At 43.1% G+C, this 16859-nt stretch overlaps 2 long non-coding RNA genes across 2 annotated transcripts; one reads left to right on the top strand and one right to left on the bottom strand.

The window, feature by feature from the left end:
* Window positions 1-2188: 2188 nt before the first annotated feature.
* LOC103632017 (uncharacterized) lies at window positions 2189-3017 on the top strand. The gene is made up of 2 exons (XR_555603.1): window positions 2189-2335; window positions 2706-3017. It is a non-coding gene; the product is annotated as an uncharacterized lncRNA (long non-coding RNA).
* Window positions 3018-15661: 12644 nt separating this feature from the next.
* Window positions 15662-16176, bottom strand: LOC103632016 (uncharacterized). Its single transcript, XR_555602.3, has 2 exons — window positions 16025-16176; window positions 15662-15927 (listed from the first exon to the last, which is right to left on the bottom strand). It is a non-coding gene; the product is annotated as an uncharacterized lncRNA (long non-coding RNA).
* Window positions 16177-16859: the final 683 nt, after the last annotated feature.

The following is a 16859-nucleotide window of genomic DNA, read 5'->3' as shown; positions in this document are numbered from 1 at the left end:
GGGTACGGTCGGCTCGTCGTCGGAGATGGGGGCGACTCTGCTCTCCCGATGAAGAGGACATCGGGATAGAATGGTACAACTGTTGTGACGATCTTCTTTCTGTTCTCCTTTGAGGGCAGAGACGCAGAAAGAACAACTTGCTTCCTCCTGATTTTATTTGTCTCTTTCTTTCTTGCGATTTGTGTCCATTTTTCTGTCGGAGAGGTAGGCAATGGAGTTCTCCGGGTTGGTGGGCCTCGGGCCTCCGTCCTGCTGGAGGCGATCTTTTTTCGGAGCATCGGAGGTTGCGCCTTTTCCTGCTTTTCCCCGATTTTCACGGGAATTTTTGAGGAAGATCTTCTCTTCGTCGGGTCCGCAATGCGACGCAGAGTTCCCTCCTCATCCGCTACAGCCAAGATGGTTCCAAAGCAGAATGTGGATCCAGGGCGGAAGACGATCTTGTGCAGGAAAGTGACGGCCATTGAGCTAGCTTGGATCGACGACACACCCCCTACCTGGCGCGCCAGCTGTCGGGGTTTTGGGTCCGACCGCACACCCGGGGTTGCCCCTCAAGGTGCTTTTTGGAGTAGGACGGTGTTGTCAACTGTAGCTCAATGGTTCGTGCTAGTTGCACGAGAGACGGAAGACAATGGTTTACAGGTTCGGGCCGCTTTAGAGTGTGTAATACCCTACGTCCTGGTGAGAATGCTGTATATGGTGAGTTACAAGATGATTCTCTAATGCGTAGAGAGCTGAGGTGGATGGCTAAGTAGTGGGTTCTGTCTTTGAAGGGGTGCCCCCTAGGCCTTATATATTCGACCGTGGGGCGGTACATGCAGATACGATGACCACGTGCACCTAAGAAATAGTGAACCGATTGAATCTATCTTCCTATGGCTCTGCCGACTCATCCTCGGTTGGCTCCGTCGTACGGGGTTCCAGCGTGGGAAGGTCGGGTCTCTGTTGTGATTGCTTGCTTGAAGTTACTGGGTCGTCTAAGTTTGTATCGATCCAACCTTGTGTTGATTCGCTTCACTGGTCGTTCTTCCCCAGGCCCACGAAGGAATGACCTTATGATCCGTTGGACCTTTGGGCCTTTCGAAAGGTCTTTTATCCTTCTAGTGGTCCCGGGGGATATCTATCCCCCACACTAGTCACTTTACCGAGTCTTGCACTTGACAAAGGTGCCTTTGCTGAGTGCAATGGTCATATCACATGACAAAGAAATAATAACTGGTAACTGGGAATGCTCGTTTGTCAAGTGCTATGGCTAAGGCACTTGGCAAACCCTATGCCTTTGTCGAGTGTTGCATCCATAGCGCTCGACAAAGGAACCACATTTGCCGAGTGTCGCCCAACACACTCGACACATGAACCGCGAATATGCCCCACGCAAGAGTTCTTTGCCGAAAGCCAATGAGAGAGGTACTTAACAAAGGTGGACACTTTGCCGAGTGTCTGGTCGTACACACGACAAAGGTTTTGTCACTGTCACTACCTTACGTCACGATGCCTTTTCTTTGTCGAGTTCTTGATGGAAAGGACTCGGTAAACAAGTTGTTGCCAATATTAGGTTCGCCGAGGGCTCTATGTCGAGTGTGGGCACTCAGCAAAGACTTTGCTAAGTGCATTGAGTTCTTTACCAAATTCCTTTTGCACTCAGGAAAGAACCCGTCTCCAGTAGTGCTAAGGTATTAGTTGGGGTGTTTGGAATCTCTATGTAGCACCCGAAAATTCAAATCTACAACATTTCTCAAACTCGTTATAAATTCAAAATGAATTTTTCAATTTCGTTTCAAAATGTTTGTTAGCAAGTTGATCTCAACAAAGAAAATATAGTGTACTATATTCTCTTCGAAATTCTCCTCAAAATATCCTACAAATATTTTCTAAGTGATCCCTTCAAATTCTTCCCAGAGATCCTGCCTAAATATTCCAACGATATTTCTCCAAATATTTTTATCTTGAGAAATACCCTTAGAATCATTTCAAAATCTCTACTAATATTTTCTTAATAATTTTCCTTATGCTCATATATATACATACACCTCTGGTGTCACACAATGAGCTCTACAAGCTAATTACACTTATCCATGGCTAATATATGCTTATCTCCCACTAATCCTCACCTCGTCCCACTAATCATCACCTCCTCCCCCTAATCCCCCACCTTGCCTATAAATAGGGAGGCAAGGGTTTCTCTCATGCCATCCCAAGCCATTTCATGGCAACTCACTTCAACTCCCACACAAGCACAATACGAGCACAAGGATTGTTTGGTCATTCATTCGATCATTCGTCCAACTGCTCATAGTTTGTTCGTTCGTTCATCCGATCATTCATCCAATTGTTGATGGTTCGTTTGTTTGTTCGTCCGATCATTCGATCGTCCGTTCGTCCGTTCGTCCAAATTAAGTTATTATTCATCCGTCATGTAGCCACTTCCCTGTTTTACTTCCCGTGACTGAGCAAGCAAAATATTTTGGGGGAGATGGATACTTGTCGTTGAATGTCATGGCACTATGTGACTTCGATATGAGGTTCACGTTTGTCGTTACTGGCTAGCCAGGTTTGGTACACGATACCCGTGTACTACTTGACACTTTGATGACCTATGATAATAAGTTTCCACACCTACCGAAAGACAATTACTTAAATAGAACAATTTAAGTGTTCTTCCTCATAATTACTTTATAAGAGAGTGACAAATTTCTATGTTATTGCAGGCAAGTATTACCTTATCAATTCTGGTTATCCTAACAGAGAGGGGTACCTCGCATCTTAGATGGAACAGAAGTATCATATATCAGAATGGCAGAACGGAAGATATCTCGCAGGTGCAAAAGGGGTATTCAACTACGCACATTTATCACTAACAAATGGTAGAGCGATCATTCGGTGTCTAGAAGATGTAGTAGTGTATACTGCTGAGTCTACCTTAATTTTCAATGCACAAGCAAATCAAAGATAATTATAATATGTATGAATTTGCATAACTTTATTAGGAATAGTGACATACATGCATGACCGAGACTTTGAAAATTATGTATCGGACGTGAATGAAGGTGACACAGGGGTAGTGGAAAGCATGCAGTACACTACAGGAAAACGACCAGTTTCCGACGGCCTAAACCGTCGGAAATAAGTCCTGAACCGTCGGAAGTAGTTACTTCCGACGGCTTAAGACGGGTCCCGTCGGAAGTAACGCCGTAGGGGATACCCAGTCGGAAGTATCAGCGTTTCCGACGGCGCCGTCGGAAGTAAACTTATTTCCGACGGCCAGGGTGGCGCCGTCGGAAATAAAGCGAGGTGGGCCCCGCAGACGGCCGGCCGCCGGCGCCTGACGCCGTCACAGCTTAGTTCCGACGGCCCCGTCGGAAATAAGCGGCCGTCGGAAGTAATTAAAAAACAGAGAAACAGAATTTGTTTGCTTTTTGTTTTACAAACAATCACACAAATTCAATCTGCACACAATATCCAGTTTTCATCCAGAATCACATACAATACCACATGAAACACACAATAACACAAGTTCACAAGTTAAAGCACAAGTTCACAAGTTAAAGCACAAATTCACAATGTTCACAAGTTCACATGTTTAGAAGTTCACAATAACACAAGTTCCCAATACCACAAGTTCACAAGTCCATAGTACGAGAAAAACACAAGCAGACAGGCTACTCAAATGGAGGAGGTTGATCAAATGGATGTGGTTGATTTGATCCGCTAGCTCCTCCACTGTTTAGAAGACCGTCCACAAAAGAAGCGACCGCATCTTCAGAGTCCTCATTTCCCGGAGTTAGCAAGTTTCCTGGAGGGACCTACAACATTCAAAAAAATGTGTTAGTAGTTAAATTCTTGTTATGCAACGTCAAAAGAAAAAGTCAAGTAATATAACCTGAGGTGCAGGTGTGGGCCAACTAAATTGTGGAGTCGGTACAAACTGCGGGATAGGTGGAGGAGGTGGCATAGTCATCGCTGAAAAATCTGGACGTTGCCCTAGTGCTATTTGCTGAAAGAAATTGAAAGCTATGTTACGAGAATATATTAGAAAATATGTGCTCCAATTATAGTAGAGGCTCACGAGGATCTAATTACCTGCATCATCTCCTGCTGTCGTGCAAATTGAGCAGCCCAGTACTCTTGTTGTTGCTTGTTATACTCCTCCTGCCGCCTCAAAGCTTCCTGCATCCGGATCAGCTCGGCGTTTCCTTGGGTACTAGAGCGAGGACCACGGCTAGACGACCTCGATGGACGAGACCTTTCAGGCCTCACCTGAGTCGAGTCGATAACACTACCAAACATGGGGTAACTAGAAAAAAATAGAAAGAAGTTAAACACGCAACACATCATGTTAGAAAAGATCAAATCGACGAATTAATAATAGCAAACTCACCGTCCATGAGGTTTTCCGCCTCCACTAGCATACACAACCTGAGGATCGATAGGCTGATTCATCCAATCATAGTCTTGCCCATGCTCCGACATCATGGAAGCACCATATGAGGCCTGACAAATAATAAATAATGCAGTTATATTTTTCTCGACTCTTAGAATAGAAGTGCATTGTAACTAGTTGCGAAAGTCTCACCACACGCTCAGCAGCTGACTGAGAACACAACTGTTCTGGATTTGTAGGATCCGACCCCCTGTGACCTCTAAGGTAAACCTGAACATCACTCGGCGTAACACCAGAACTAGCTTCCTACAAGCAAGAGAAAATAACATAAACACATAGAAGATTCATGATATGCACGACCATAAATTACACTTACCATGCGCTTTGCCAAACGAACGTGGCCATCACCACCATATCTGTGGTGAACATCATGCCCACGATTTGAGCTGTTTCTCATTGAAACACCTTTAAATCCATCTGTTGCCCAATATTTGCATACAGCCCGCCAACCAGCCTCATTTGATGCCATCCATGGCACCGAGTCTGAAAACTTTATTTCGATCCAATGTATTGTTAGTACTAACACTTGGACATGAATTAGGATAAAAACAATTTACCTCAAGATATTCTTCTTCGGTTAAGTATTTGTTTGATGCCTCACTTTTGGAACGTGGCCGACGTCCTTCCTGCCTTAATATGTAATCAGAAGTGACCTGGATCCGAGCATAATACATCTGATCCCTAACCAAGGTAGTCGCGCTCTTGTTAAAAACGATCCGTGCACGATCGTTCATACTTCCATCTTCAGGCAACTTGTAACGTTTCTGAAAAAAACAAGAAACAAGATTTTTAGCACATTGTATAGTTGAATCAATTCAAGTTGGGCTAGAGAACATACCCAGAACTCATGCCACACAGCACCTTGGGCATTCCTATGTTCCGCATTGAACGCGAGCCCGTACTGATCCCAAGACATACAAGGCACCTCAACGCCTTTCTCCATCACTACACCAGGCCAGAGATATTTGCATATACTTCCCAAAACTTTATTCACCTGTGTGCGACGTCCTTGACCTTGAAAAGATGCATCAATCCAAGACCTGCAACCACATTGTACAAAAGAAGCATTAACAAATTTCATATAATGCATGAACAAATATTTAACATTAGAATCAACTCACTCGTCGCCACACGGTACGATCAAAATCTTATCCTCCTCACGAGCAGGAACTTTAGGAGGAGGCACCCAATGTGTTTTCCTCGACTTCCGTGCCCGAGAAGACCCTCCACCACTAGAAGCTCCAGCATCACTGCTAGGCCATGAGTCCCATCCGCCTGCTGACCATCCACCCTCAAACTGACCACCACCGGAAGACCACCCATCTCCACCTCCACCTCCAGCATCATCTTCCTGCTCATAGTCTGCATCGGCCGCATCGTAATCGGCCGCATCCTCACCCCTCGCCTCCTCCTCTCGAGTCTCGTTAACATCCTGCACATGAAACACTTTAATCATTAGATTCATATAAACATTACTATATTGAAATAAAATAATAATTTAGAGTAATCACACCTGTCCATGCATATCAGGTGGAAGATGTTCCATCAAAGCCTGTCGTCTGTTGCTCGAGAGCGACTCGGTACCCTGGAACAGACACTCCTGTGCTTTGCTTCTTCCTGAAGAAGAAGAAGAGCCCTTCGTCATGCCCTTCACAAAATTCTTCAACTTTCGAGCCGCCATCCTGCATATTGAAAATTATATTAGTATAACAATAAAGAGATAACAACATAGTATAACAATAAATTAAATTTTAATTCATCAAAATAAATATTTACTTCTTAATCATATTCGAAATCAGGATTAATTTGTTGTCTTCTCAAGCGCGTCGACTTTCTCTCGGGCGTCTTTTTCTTCTTCGACTTCCGTTTCCTTTTTGGAGGAACTATTACATCATTAAGATCGCCCGCTACTGAATCTGGCTCCATTGTTGTTTCTATATTAAAAACGGGTGGAACTTCAATTTCTTGATAAATTTCTTCAACATCAGCTTCCACCTCATTTTGTCGATAACTTGTATCACCCTTTAAATATAATCTTTCACGGGGATTTACGTTGTACACTACCCACCAGTCTTTAAGATCGATACAGGGATATGACATATAATACACTTGGTCCACTTGAAAACCAAGAACAAATTTACTACAACCACAAGTCATTATACGCTCGTGTTTGACTTCTACCATACCAAATTGGTTTTGTCGTATCCCATGTTTAGGATCGATCCAATCACATTTGAAGAACATAACTTTCAGATTTTTTCCCCCAGCGAAGTCGAATTCCAATATATCTTTGATAGTTCCATAATAATTCATCTCCCTTCCTTGCTCATCAAAAGACCAACATACCACACCAGTATTTGTTGTCGCAGCTAACGGTCGAGTACATTCAAATTTGGTTGAACGAAAACGATATCCCTTGACATCATAACGACCATAGCTTCTGACTTTGACAAGTGCACGTGACATCTGACGTAAGTCCTCGTCAACGTTGGAAGTTTTTTCGCACTGTCAGTTACGAATATAGATCAATAGGAGGAACTATTAAAAAGATAAACTATATGAACACATAAGAAAACGGATGTGATATTTACATGAACTCGAAACCAATTAATGAAATTGGGAGTGCCTTCTTTTCCTTCGCGAAGCATGATTTCATACAACCTCGTCGACAGTTTACCCTTATTCTGTCGTTCGTACTCTCTGTTGAAAAAAAGTAAATAAAAGAGTTACGAGGAGTAATGAGCACATGTTGCTCTTCAATTTTGAAAATCTATGCTTACTTGAAGTATGGAGTCATCTCTTCCATGTTTTCATACATGTAGAGTAATGCATCCAACTTTTCTTCACGTCCAATGTGATATTCAGTTGATGCTCCAACTGTCTTTCCCTCGAATGACAAAATTTTGAGTTTACTGCATGGACCAGCTTGATCAACATTATACCTTAATGTAGGTGCATTTACATTGTGTTCTTCTGCAAAGTATACACTCGTGAAGGCTGATATCTCTTTATATTTAAATTCTTCAGCAATACACCCTTCAACTCTTCCCTTGTTGCCAACCATTGCACTAAGCTTCTTAAGTGCCCTTTCTATGTGATACATCCATCTATACTGCACAGGACCCCCAATCTTAGCTTCATATGGAAGGTGTACAAGTAGATGTTGCATCGGATTGAAGAATCCAGGGGGAAATATTTTTTCCAATTTGCAAATAAGGACCGGAATCTCCTTCTCTAATTTCTCCATCACATCTTTTTTAATTTCTTTAGCACAAAGTTGTCTATAGAAGTAGCTTAACTCAGCTAACGCCGTCCACACATCATTATTCAAGTAACCCCGAAACATTACAGGAAGTAATCTTTCCATAATAATGTGATAATCATGACTCTTCAATCCATTCATTTTTCCTGTCCTCAAATTCACGGACCTTCTGAATCCCGCGGCATACCCATCTGGAAATTTTAAGTTTTTCAACCACACCATCACCTCTTTCTTTTGCTTAGATTTTAGACAAAATGACGCACGTGGCTTAGCACCACTCTGAAGCAAGACTAGGCTTGGTCGGTTACAAATTTTCTGTAAATCTTTTCTGGCCTTTATATTATCTTTGGTTTTATCGGGAAAATCCATACATGTACTAATAATGCTTTCAGCAACATTCCGCTCTTGGTGCATGACATCAATGTTGTGCATCAGAATCAAGGCCTCCGTATAAGGGAGTTCCCACAAAGAACATTTATGTGTCCAATTATGTTCTATTCCAAATCCCAGGTAACAAGTACCGTCTGGTTTCAAATTATCGAGCGCAGCATGAATCTCTGCGCCACTCAAACGCTTCGGTGGGCCTTTGGTAACAATGGTGTCTTTTCGAAATTGATTTGCCTCAAATCTGAACGGGTGATCGAGAGGCAAGAAACATCTGTGGCAATCAAAGTAACAGATCTTCCCACCAAACTCAAGACGAAAACAATCTGTATCCTTACCACATATTGGACATGTCAACTTTCCATGACAACTCCATCCAGCAAAAATACCGTAGGCCATGAAATCATGAATCGACCACAAGTACGCAACTCGAAGATTGAATCTCTCTTTCTTGTAGCAATCGTAAGCTTCGACTCCTTCCCACAATTTTTTCAACTCATCGACTAAAGGTTCCAACATTACATTGAGATGTTTTCCAGGGTGTTCTGGTCCAGGAATGATTAGACACAGAAACATGTAATCGTATTTCATGCAAAGGTGAGGTGGAAGATTGTATGGAACTGCAAATACAGGCCAACAAGAATACGGCGATGCGGTCATATTGAAAGGTGAGAACCCGTCCGTCGCCAACCCGATTCGAATATTTCTAGCTTCACTAGCAAAATCCGAATCAAAATCATCAAGCGCCTTCCACGCATCACTATCAGATGGGTGCATCATAACTTGAGGGTTCTCGCAGTCACGTTCTTTGTGCCATCTCATCTGCTTAGCGGTGTTTTTTGAGAGAAACAACCGTTTTACACGAGGCGTGAGAGGCATGTAACGAAGTTGCTTCTTTGCTACTTCTGTTGTCAATTTATCTCCATCTTCATTTACGACCTCAACGAACCTTGATTTGCTGCATCTCAAACATTTGTCTAATTTTTCATTTTCCTTCCAGAAAAGCATACAGTTATCTGGACAAACATCAATTTTTTGATACTCCATACCTAAGCCAGAGAGTAACTTTCTTGACTGATACACGTCTTTGGGCATTTTGTGATCTGGTGGTAATACGTCGCTGATCAAATTCAAAAGTTCATTTAAGCAGTTGATGGAGAATGCGAACTTAGACTTGATAGCCATAAGTCGCGTCACAAAAGCAAGAATGGTTACTCTCGTGTGTTCGTGCAACGGCTCTTCTGCTGCTTTGAGAAGTTCAAAGAATTTTTTAACTTCCGGCGGTTGAGGATCCTCAGGATTATCTGGAAACACTAAATCGGGATCCTCTCTTAAATCCTGAACCATCTCCTCCATTCGGTCTAAATCCGGGTCAAAATCGTCTTGACCTTCTGGAGCATATCCACGGGGAAGCTCCTCACCATGATGCACCCAAACTTCATAATTTGGCACGTAGCCATTTTTGCAAAGATGACCAGACATCTCTTTCTTGGTTTGACGTTGATAATTTTTGCAAACACTGCATGGGCACCACACTCGACCATTTCTTGACGAAGAAAAAACACGATTGATAAAATCTTCGGTTTTCTGTATCCACTCAAGCGAAGGATCATTTTTTCGCCAGCCTTCATACATCCAGCGACGACTATCACCCATCGTTCGACTAATTAAAGATCAAGACAAGTTCATTAATTTCTAGATATATTATCAGCCAGTGGTCCTACAATTATAGGAAAGGATAGGTCCTAAACCCACCTAAGGGTGAACGACATATCACAGATTTATGATAAGTCAATGAGTTTGAACGAAATTTCGGCAGCATAACCCCGTTGTTCTCCATTGCACGCCCGTAATGGTGCAACGGAGAACAAGAGGGTTATGCTGTCGAAATCTCACTCAAACTCATTGACTAATCATAAATCATATTTGATATGTCGTTCACTCTAAGGCTGTCCAAAAAGGGACAATTTCGGTACAACACACTACTTTATTAAGCAATGTGTTGGACCGAAACGGGTGACGCATAAGTTTAAACCTATTTTAGTATAGTATCGCATTATACTACAACATCACATCAAATTATACTACAGCATCACATTATACTACAACATCACATCAAATTATACTACAGCATCACATTATACTACAACATGACATTAATAAAGTTCAAAATTACCTGAATTGCCCACAGGAGTGACAGCTGGCGACCGGTGTGAAGCTGCGTGCGCGCGCTCACGTGCGGCCGCGTTCGGCCCCGTGCGAACGGCCACGTGCGCGCGCTCACGTGACAAGACTCGACGACGGCCTCGGGCTCGGGGACGGCTGCGTCCTCGGGTAACGCGGCGGCGGGCCGCTGCGGCCTCGGGCAACGGCCGCGGAGGCTGTGGACGACGGCGGGGAGGTCCCGGCGGCCACGGGCGGCGCTGGCCAAGGGCGGGGAGGCGGCGGCGTCCACCGCGGCGCTGGCCACGGGCGGCGGCGTCGGCTCTGGCGCGCGAGCCCCCCGGGCGGCGGCGGCCACGGGCGGCGCTGTCCAAGGGCGCGGGCGGCGTCTCTGGCGAGCCCCCTGACCGGCGGCGGCTCTGGCGAGCCCCCCGGGCGGCGGCGGCGCGCTGTGCGGGCTGCGGCGGCGCGCTGTGCGGCTGCGGCGGCGCGCTGTGCGTGCGGCGCGGACGTGGGTGCGTGTGTGCGTTGTGTGCGTGCGTGCGCGGGGTAACGGACGTTAGGGACTCTCTTTATTTCCGACGGCCAAGGTGGTGGGCCGTCGGAAATAGACGTATTTCCGACGGCTGGCCGTAGGCCGTCGGAAATAAGACTATTTCCGACGGTACCCTAGGAACCGTCGGAAACAGTGTAGGCCGTCGGAAACTGGTCGTTTTCCTGTAGTGGTAGTGGACCAACGAGTCAGTTGGACATGGGTGCCTTTCGTGTTTGGATAGCTGCCGCTATTGGTGGCGTGAACTAGTATTTGTCTTTGTTAACCTTCTTAGGCCTTTCAGCTTATAGATTATACTAGGTCAGTACCCGTGCGTTGCAACGGGAACATATAATACCATGATAACTTATATACAAAATGTGTCTTATATTGTTATAAGAAAGTATTTCATAATCCATTTGTGATCCTAGCCATACATAAATTTTGTTATTTTAATTTAGTTGTTTCACTACTACATTGCAACCATCAGTATCATGCAGACTTCGATATATGTCATGATTTGCATGGTCTCATTATTGGAGAGCACGTGCCACACCTACCGATAGAAGTTCCGTCGTACATCGTTAGTCATCAGGCACGCACCACCATACACGCTTGCTTAAACAAAAAATGCAAGTGTGTGTTTGCGAAGAGAATTAAAGGCAGGCCGGCACAAAAGGTACCCCGACGATGGCGAGTGGTCATTGTTGTCGGTCCACCTCTGCTCACCTCCGGTGTCGAGATGACGCCACAATCCTTGATATAATAGTCGTCGAACGCGCGCGATATGGTGAGTACCGATCACTCTTGGCTGGGCTGCCAAATGAAGTGCACCCGGAGCTCATCAGCGAGGTAGTACACCTGGTCGTTGCACCACCGGATTTGCTACTCCTCTACATACATCTTGTTCGAAGACACTTACACAACAACAACAATGGTCGTCATTCCAGCGCACAAGAATTCATGGCCGGTCAGTAGCGACTTACGTGGCAGGTTAGGCTTCAGGTGGATGATGAGCTAGACGGCTGATGGCGTCGTCGTAGGTTGCGATGCCCAGAACAACCCGAGAGTCGTCGACATTGGCGACGACCATGAGGTCCCCATGTTTGACGATGGACAGCGCAGTGCAGCCGCTCTGGACCACGTCCAAGCGGCGGCTGCGCCGGAGCTTGCCGTACACAGTGGCGCATGGGCCATGTAGGACTGCTTCCAGAGGTCGAACTGGCAGTCGCCAAGTTTCTTCTCGTCGTCGGTGAGCGACGCCAACGCGAGCGCCTCGTGCTAGTGGTGTTTGTTCGGGGTTTCCAAGTAAAAAACATGGATTCATCTTTGGCATTGGTTTATGAAAATGATTTATAAGTTAGATCCATGAAAAAATATTACGGAGAATAAATGTTACACATACAAAAAAAGTATTTAAGTTGAAAACATTATTCAAACAAAAGAAATTGCATGCAAGGCTCTTCTTTAAATACTACTCCCTTAATCCAAAAATATAATTTAATAATCTCAGTGATACTTATCTACTACTACACATTGTGCAAGGGTAGCAGGTGGGCTTTGGGAGAGATGTATTATATGTTTTTACTATAATAGATGTAGACATAAACACACATGTGGTGTAATGGTAGCTACAAACACATTTATTTGAGAGGTCGTGGGTTCGAATCCCCTAGGAGCCTGTTTTTTTAATTTAATTTTAGCTAGGCGTGGGATGCACGTGGGAATGGGAATAGGCTTTGTGGGAGAAGGAATGAGAAAGACACGTGATAGCCGAGAATGAAAATGTGAATGGGCTTTGCAGGGAGGGGGAATGAGAAAGACAGGCAGCTGGGAATGGGAATGGCAGAACACGGGGCTTTGCAGTGGATTAGGCGTGGGATGCACGTGGGAATGGGAATAGGCTTTGTGGGAGGGGGGATGAGAAAGACACGTGATAGCCGAGAATGAAAATGTGAATGGGCTTTGCAGGGAGGGGGAATGAGAAAGACAGGCAGCTGGGAATGGGAATGGCAGAACACGGGGCTTTGCAGTGAGGGCGGAATGGAAATGACAGAACACGGAATGGGGCAGCCTACCCCTTACCGTCTTGGTAGTAGAGATAATCTGGATTATAATCTAAATTATATAATATAGATTATAATTTAAATATATTATAATCTACATGTAGTTGTTTGGTAGTCTAAATTATATAAATGTATATTATTCATAAAGACAGCAGTACCCTTATTTGTTTATTTAAGGTGAAAAAAGAAAAATAGTATATATTATAATTTATATTTTCATAACCATGGATAGTGGGTCTTTTGCCAAAATAATCTCAGATAAGCTACTTTTGAGGAGATTATGAGATTGTTATAATATGGGCTTTATATTATATAATCTAAACCCATAATCTAGGTGTTTGTTTACCTGCTGGATTATTTGCGTTGGATTATATAATCTAGAGATATTATAATCCGAAACAAACAGGGCCTTAGTTGTAACCCATGTTGTATGCTATTTGGTGTAGTCATTTGTAAATATGTCTTAACCAATATTATTTCTGGTCACATGTCAACAACTTGGCAATGCATGACCGTTAAAAAGGTTCTCGGACGTATGAACATTTTGTTGACGGGCTATTGTGCACTTAGTGTTTGGTTGTGGGACAGCTAGGACGGGATCGTCCCCTGATGTCCTCTCTCGTCCCTCCAATTTTGAGGGACAACAGGGGACAACACTGGATAGTACTGTCCCAACCCTTGACCCAGAACCAAACAACCTAATTTGAGGGATCGTCCCATCCCATCCCGTCCTGTCATTGCAACCAAACGCATCCTTAATTAACGTGTTCGTACAAACCGGTAAGCTCATGGGCAATATGGACATTTTGCACTTAGGACATAGAACCTATGAAGATAAAATCAGGATTGCCAAACACTTAGATTATCTAGCCAATATATTCTCCCCAACAGCTTTTCTAAGAATCTAAATTCTTAGAAAAGCTCTAAAGCAAATAGGCCCATACGACCGTAACACGGAATATATTAGGAAAAAATATATTATATTGTAAAGGTTAGGCATATAAAATGATAGATAGGATGTGTGGACATTATGGAAAGCACCTTACTTTTAAATACTAGGTAGAGATAGAGATTAGAGATAGATTAGGGATATAGATAGAGATTAGAGATTAGGGATATAGATATGGATAGAGATAGAGATAGAGATAGGGATAGGGATAAGAATAATTTGCCTTTCGCGTAGCCAAAAGCTCATGTTCGTGAGCTTGATAACTAGATAACTAGCTAGGACGAAAAAGTTCAAAGCCTGTGGCACGCATAAATTTTTACTAGTAGTTTCAATTACCAGTTATGTTAAGAGAAACACAATTGGAAATAGGATTTCCACTAGCCCTATCACTGGTAGTACCGAAAAAGGACAGTGTAAATACCTCTAGAACCATCACTATATGAAGTTTTTGTGTACTAGTGACATATCATACATGATTCTTTGAAGAGGTAATATAATTTCATTAGTTTAATGTGCCGACTGTGAGTAAGACAACCCAGCAGGCACATGACGCCCTCTGCCTTCGCTTGTTAAATTATTTAAATTTAAAAGTGACCCATACGAATAAAGAAATTAATTCTTATTATAAAGAGTCTATATATGATGATTAATAGGCTAAAGGATTAAGAATTAATGGGTTGAAACAACCTCTCGTTTTTCTTCAATTTATATAAAATTTAGTGCGTGACAACTTTCTCGAAATAGTCTCAATTTTTATTAGAGTCTCTACATTTGATATCATGACATCTCGGCAAGTTTAATGATTTTCTGTCTTTTTGTGTTTTCTACAATTTTAAAACAATTGGATCGCAAGTTCGTGGCCATATTTTGTGAGCATGGTATTCGAAAATTCCGGTACGTTTCTGAAATAGACAGTAACTTGTGCAAAATAACATGATTATCATTTTGCATTCTCTGTTTTACATTTTTCGAGTGACTTGCAGTTCAAATCTGAATTATCCGAAGAAATTCAATTAAATGAACTAAATCTAATACTTATAGCAAGCACTTTGATAATTGTGCCAAAATTGAACATGTAAGTCTACATATTGTAGGAACATACCATAAAAAGTTTAGTGAAAAAATATACTTTGTCGAGTGCTAAGAAAGACACTCGGCAAAACATTACTTTGTCGAGTATCTACCAGGAGATACTCGACAAAGAGTATAGTTTGCCGAGTGTCAATGCCTTTCGCCGAGAGCTGGACACTCGACAAAGGTTCATTTGCCAGAGCGTCTGTGTATGCCAAGTGTATGGCTCTCGACAAAGTGTGTATCTGCTAAATGTGTTTGCTTGCCAAGAGTGACACTCGGTAAAGCATGATTTGTCGAGTGCTCAATATATTACTCTCGGCAAAACGATGAGTACTCGGCAAAGAGCCAGATTACGGTAACGGATTTCTACCATAGTTGAATCAGCGGATTACTGTGGGCCTCGTTTTATGTGTTAGCTGAGCGAATTAGCAGATGCTGTCAAGTGACTACTAGTACGTGTGGCATCGCCAATATGTCTATCGAAATAGAGGATGGTTCAGCTTTTTTCTGACCAGCTTTTCAGAGAATCTAGATGTGGGGAGAATCTGGCTGTGTAGAGAATCTGAATATCATCAGGATTACGTGCAGAAGAAGATAAAGTTGTCCATGGAGCTCAGAATCTATAAAGTGACGGATTACTACTATTGGGACGACTCAACCGATTATATGTTTATGTTGATTTTGAATGGTTTTTACCAAAACGAATTTTTTAGAACTCGCTGAAAAGTTAAGTGTTTGGCAGTCCGCAGCAGCTTTTGGTGACCATAAGCTGCGAAAAGACGAAACAAAGAGGGGCATTGTCTATCCATCGATCGATGCATGCTGGTACCATTGATTATTATGATGATTATTATTACAAGTAAATCTCCTTGCATTGGTCAGATGAGAGCAGGGCTAGCTAGGCTCTGCAGCACCAGCAGTCCCACCCAATGCACTCTCCACGGACGAAGTGATTCTGCTTGCAGCAGCTGTTGCAGGCGCCCGGCCGCAGGCACTTTATATAGCAGCTGACTGGAAGGTTGTTGCATTCAGCGTCCGCCCCAATGCTCGCCTCATCCTCTGCATTAATCATCGTATATATAATCAATTTAGTCGTAGCAGCGCGACGGAATTATGGAAATAAATACGTAGTATAGTAGAGCATAGGAGTAATTACTCGAGGCGACGAGGACGACGATGAGTATGAGGACCAAGGTCGACTTCCTACTCGTGATGCTCATCATCGACGATCTACACTGCTGTCTTGTTCTCATCCATCCTCTCTCTCTCTCTGCTTACATATATACAAGGGCTGGTACGTCGTAGATTGCGATAGTAGGAGATTTCGAGATACGCTGACATTTAATGTGTAAATCTTCAAGCAGTTCTGTGCCTTGCATTGCTGTGCAATGATGGGATCAGATACGCCCGCATTAAAGTATAGATCGTCTATTAACTAAGGGCAAGTACAGTGAAGAGACACTAAAACGGTTCTCTAAACACAAGAGACAATTAAAAAACTATTATACAATGAAATATTTATAAATATAGTCTATTAATAGATACAGAAGTAAATGTGTTTATACAACATCAGATCGATAGAACAGACGACGAATTGGTACAGTGGAAAGTGAGACTTCTGTTGCTACTTGAGTTACGAGTCAGAGACTGTCTCTTCGCGGAGAGATGGCTCCACGATTTTTTTGCAAATACTCCTTTAAACACCTCAAAATTCTCTATATTAAACATCACTGTACATGCGTACAATTGTTATTTCTGTTTTTATATACAAGTGATTACTAGAGGTATATTGTTCGCTTGACTTTAATTCGTACCGGCTTCTACTGGTTCTAAAATATTTTTGTCTCTATGCATTGCAGCTGCAGCGGTCCAAACAGTCTGCTTTAATCCGAAGCGAAAAACTTAACCATACAACGGTACAAGGTATATATAAGTGGGAACATATCCGGTGTACACATAAGCTACACATGAACTAACAAAGTTCACAAAAA

This window comes from Zea mays, chromosome 7 (assembly GCF_902167145.1).
Source record: "Zea mays cultivar B73 chromosome 7, Zm-B73-REFERENCE-NAM-5.0, whole genome shotgun sequence".
NCBI lineage: Eukaryota > Viridiplantae > Streptophyta > Magnoliopsida > Poales > Poaceae > Zea > Zea mays.
This window is presented reverse-complemented; position numbering and strand designations above follow the sequence as displayed.